The sequence below is a fragment of the Carettochelys insculpta genome, unplaced genomic scaffold, assembly GCF_033958435.1.
Source record: "Carettochelys insculpta isolate YL-2023 unplaced genomic scaffold, ASM3395843v1 scaffold_0082, whole genome shotgun sequence".
In the NCBI taxonomy this organism is placed as follows: domain Eukaryota; kingdom Metazoa; phylum Chordata; order Testudines; family Carettochelyidae; genus Carettochelys; species Carettochelys insculpta.
In genome coordinates this window covers 15,001-20,000 of record NW_027439119.1, presented here as the reverse complement: position 1 = coordinate 20,000, position 5,000 = coordinate 15,001, and the positions used below count along the sequence as shown (strand labels likewise).

General features: G+C 64.0%; 1 non-coding gene across 1 annotated transcript; it reads right to left on the bottom strand.

The window, feature by feature from the left end:
- Positions 1-1,064: 1,064 nt before the first annotated feature.
- Positions 1,065-1,183, bottom strand: LOC142006534 (5S ribosomal RNA). The gene has a single exon (XR_012643596.1). It is a non-coding gene; the product is annotated as a 5S ribosomal RNA (ribosomal RNA).
- Positions 1,184-5,000: the final 3,817 nt, after the last annotated feature.

Here is a 5,000-nt window from a genome sequence, read left to right as displayed (position 1 = left end):
ACCTCCACCGGGCTTAATAGTCCACAACCGGGACCCAGGGCCTTCCCCGCTCTCAACAACCTCCACCCACGGTCCCCCTCCACCGGGCTTAATAGTCCACAACCGGGACCCAGGGCCTTCCCCGCTCTCAACAACCTCCACCCACGGTCCCCCTCCACCGGGCTTAATAGTCCACAACCGGGACCCAGGGCCTTCCCCGCTCTCAACAACCTCCACCCACGGTCCCCCTCCACCGGGCTTAATAGTCCACAACCGGGACCCAGGGCCTTCCCCGCTCTCAACAACCTCCACCCACGGTCCCCCTCCACCGGGCTTAATAGTCCACAACCGGGACCCAGGGCCTTCCCCGCTCTCAACAACCTCCACCCACGGTCCCCCTCCACCGGGCTTAATAGTCCACAACCGAGACACAGGGCCTTCCCCGCTCTCAACAACCTCCCCCCACGGTCCCCCTCCACCGGGCTTAATAGTCCACAACCGAGACCCAGGGCCTTCCCCGCTCTCAACAACCTCCACCCACGGTCCCCCTCCACCGGGCTTAATAGTCCACAACCGAGACCCAGGGCCTTCCCCGCTCTCAACAACCTCCACCCACGGTCCCCCTCCACCGGGCTTAATAGTCCACAACCGAGACCCAGGGCCTTCCCCGCTCTCAACAACCTCCACCCACGGTCCCCCAAGACGCACGTTCCAAGCCTTAACCCTCAGACCATCCACCCCCCGGGGGGGACCCCACACCCACCTGACCCCAACTCACTCCCACCAAAAACACCACCACCGCCACCGCCTCAACGGCCTGCCCCACCCAGCACTCCCACACACACACCTGCCCCACCAACGCTCCACACACGCTTTCTTCCCTCTCCCCGACCCGACCCAAGCCATCGCACCGCACCGGGTGAGGGCCTAAGCTTCCTCGCCCGCCCCCCCGCCCCCGACACGCAGGCAGGCAGAGGGAAAGGCCTCAGCGCCCCCCAGGACCGTCGCGCCGCCTTGGCCTCACGGCTTCCCTGCTCCCGCACGGCAGACACACGCCCCGCTCTACCCCCGCTGGGGCCAAAAGCTGCCTACGGCACCTGGGATTCCCAGGCGGTCACCCATCCAGGTACTAGCCAGGCCCGGGACGGTTTACCTTCCGAGATCGGACGAGATCGGGGGCATTCGGTCCGGTATGGCCGTAGGCCCCCGCCTCCCCGGGCTTTAGCGTCAGCAGCCTGGCCTCAGTCAGCCGGGCCCAAACAATTAACCCGGAGGCCGGGCCGAGGGAAAACTTCCTCCGAGCCGGCCCAAGGGGAAGGGAGGACGAGGACGCCGGGCCCGGGAGGTGACAGGACGTGCACGTCAGACCCGGGAAGCTGTGCGCCCCGAGGTTAACCCCCGGGCCGGGGCGGGGAGAGAAAAATGTTCTAAGTCCGGTAGGGACAGCAGGTCAACCCCGGTCCGAGGCGGGGAGAGAAATTTTCCAAGTCCGGCAGGGACAGCAGGTCAACCCCGGCCGCTTCAGCGGAAGGTTGACCTGGTGTCCGATTCGCTCCCCGGGCACCAGGTCAACCTCGGGCGCTTTAGCGGAGGTTGACCTGGTGTCCGATTCGCTCCCCGGGCACCAGGTCAACCTCGGGCGCTTTAGCGGAGGTTGACCTGGTGTCCGATTCGCTCCCCGGGCACCAGGTCAACCTCGGGCGCTTTAGCAGAGGTTGACCTGGTGTCCGATTCGCTCCCCGGGCACCAGGTCAACCTCGGGCGCTTTAGCAGAGGTTGACCTGGTGTCCGATTCGCTCCCCGGGCACCAGGTAAACCGTGGCCGCTTTCAGCGGAGGTTGACCTGGTGGCCGATCCCCTCCTCGGGCTCCAAGTCCGGCAGGGACAGCAGGTCAACCCCGGCCGCTTTAGCAGAGGTTGACCTGGTGTCCGATTCGGTCCCCGGGCACCAGGTAAACCGTGGCCGCTTTCAGCGGAGGTTGACCTGGTGGCCGATCCCCTCCTCGGGCTCCAAGTCCGGCAGGGACAACAGGTCTACCCCGGTTCCGGGCGGGGAGAGAAAAATTTTCTAAGTCCGGCAGGGACAGCAGGTCAACCCCGGCCGCCGTAGCAGAGGTTGACCTGGTGTCCGATTCGCTCCCCGGGCACCAGGTCAACCTCGGGCGCTTTAGCGGAGGTTGACCTGGTGTCCGATTCGCTCCCCGGGCACCAGGTCAACCTCGGGCGCCTTAGCGGAGGTTGACCTGGTGTCAGATTCGCTCCCCGGGCACCAGGTCAACCTCGGGCGCTTTAGCAGAGGTTGACCTGGTGTCCGATTCGCTCCCCGGGCACCAGGTAAACCGTGGCCGCTTTCAGCGGAGGTTGACCTGGTGGCCGATCCCCTCCTCGGGCTCCAAGTCCGGCAGGGACAGCAGGTCAACCCCGGCCGCTTTAGCGGAGGTTGACCTGGTGTCCGATTCGCTCCCCGGGCACCAGGTAAACCGTGGCCGCTTTCAGCGGAGGTTGACCTGGTGGCCGATCCCCTCCTCGGGCTCCAAGTCCGGCAGGGACAACAGGTCAACCCCGGTTCCGGGCGGGGAGAGAAAAATTTTCTAAGTCCGGCAGGGACAGCAGGTCAACCCCGGCCGCCGTAGCAGAGGTTGACCTGGTGTCCGATTCGCTCCCCGGGCACCAGGTCAACCTCGGGCGCTTTAGCAGAGGTTGACCTGGTGTCAGATTCGCTCCCCGGGCACCAGGTCAACCTCGGGCGCTTTAGCAGAGGTTGACCTGGTGGCCGATCCCCTCCTCGGGCTCCAAGTCCGGCAGGGACAACAGGTCAACCCCGGTCCCAGGCGGGAGAGAAAAATTTTCAAAGTCCGGCAGGGACAACAGGTCAACCCCGGTTCCGAGCGGGAGAGAAAAATTTTCTAAGTCCGGCAGGGACAACAGGTCAACCCCGGTCCCAGGCGGCAGAGAAAAAATTTCAAAGTCCGGCAGGGACAACAGGTCAACCCCGGTACCGGGCGGGAGAGAAAAAATTTCTAAGTCCGGCAGGGACAACAGGTCAACCCCGGTCCCAGGCTGGAGAGAAAAAATTTCTAAGTCCGGCAGGGACAACAGGTCAACCCCGGTCCCAGGCGGCAGAGAAAAAATTTCTAAGTCCGGCAGGGACAACAGGTCAACCCCGGTCCCAGGCGGGAGAGAAAAATTTTCTAAGTCCGGCAGGGACAACAGGTCAACCCCGGTCCCAGGCGGCAGAGAAAAAATTTCTAAGTCCGGCAGGGACAACAGGTCAACCCCGGTCCCAGGCGGGAGAGAAAAATTTTCTAAGTCCGGCAGGGACAACAGGTCAACCCCGGTCCCAGGCGGCAGAGAAAAATTTTCTAAGTCCGGCAGGGACAACAGGTCAACCCCGGTTCCGAGCGGGAGAGAAAAATTTTCTAAGTCCGGCAGGGACAACAGGTCAACCCCGGTCCCAGGCGGCAGAGAAAAAATTTCTAAGTCCGGCAGGGACAACAGGTCAACCCCGGTCCCAGGCGGGAGAGAAAAATTTTCTAAGTCCGGCAGGGACAACAGGTCAACCCCGGTCCCAGGCGGCAGAGAAAAATTTTCTAAGTCCGGCAGGGACAACAGGTCAACCCCGGTCCCAGGCGGCAGATAAAAAATTTCTAAGTCCGGCAGGGACAACAGGTCAACCCCGGTCCCAGGCGGGAGAGAAAAATTTTCTAAGTCCGGCAGGGACAACAGGTCAACCCCGGTCCCAGGCGGCAGAGAAAAATTTTCTAAGTCCGGCAGGGACAACAGGTCAACCCCGGTCCCAGGCGGCAGAGAAAAATTTTCTAAGTCCGGCAGGGACAACAGGTCAACCCCGGTCCCAGGCGGGAGAGAAAAATTTTCTAAGTCCGGCAGGGACAACAGGTCAACCCCGGTCCCGGGCGGCAGAGAAAAAATTTCTAAGTCCGGCAGGGACAACAGGTCAACCCCGGTCCCGGGCGGGAGAGAAAAATTTTCTAAGTCCGGCAGGGACAACAGGTCAACCCCGGTCCCAGGCTGGAGAGAAAAAATTTCTAAGTCCGGCAGGGACAACAGGTCAACCCCGGTCCCAGGCGGCAGAGAAAAATTTTCTAAGTCCGGCAGGGACAACAGGTCAACCCCGGCCGCTTTAGCGGAGGTTGACCTGGTGTCCGATTCGGTCCCCGGACACCAGGTCAACCTCTGGCGCTTTCAGCGAGGTTGACCTGGTGGCCGGCTGAGCTCTGGAAGTCCGAATGGGGTTGAATTTGACCCGTGCAGCCGACCTAGAGTTCCAGGCGGTCGGCCGCTTTTGTGAGTCGTTCCCGCCTGTTGCCGCTGGGGGACTTTTCACGTATAAGGTTACGACAGGTACCGGGAGAATAGTAAGAGAAGGCTTGTCTGGCTCCAGCCTTTAGAGACGTACACGTGAGAGAGACCGACCGTCGTGTGAAGGCCCTTCCCGGGGACTCGGACGAGGGACCCGGGCGGACGTCTGCGGGGACGTCTGCGGCGGTTCGGGGTGTCGTCTCGGGCCCGATCCTCCGGAGAGGGGGCTCTCGAGGGAGGCTCGGCGCACGTCCGCGGGGACGGCCGCCGGGAGCGAGGCCCCGCTCCTCCTTCCGATCGATGGGGCGCTCGCGGACGAGACGGAGAGGGCCCTTCGCGGGCCGGCACCCTTCCCGCGGCGGGCAGGGATCGCGCCGGTGTTCAGGCGGACCTGGGACCCTGCTCCTCCTTCTCTTCCGCACCCGTGCTTGGAGGGACGTTCCCCGGCAGGGGGGGGACCCCTTCCACCCCACGGGGGCTCGTCGGGCAACGGGCGCGGGCCCGTCCCACGGCCCCCTCGTGCGCTGCGTCCTTGACGGGGCGGGTCGGCGGTCCGAGCCGCCACCCCCCCTCCGGCTGTCCATCCGCTTCGGTCGGGCGAGGCCGAGCGGCACCGTCAGCCCACCCAGGGGTCCGAAAGCCCGGCCCGCCGCGAGGCGCGGCGGGGTCACCACACACACGGCGGCTAGAGCGAGCAGGGG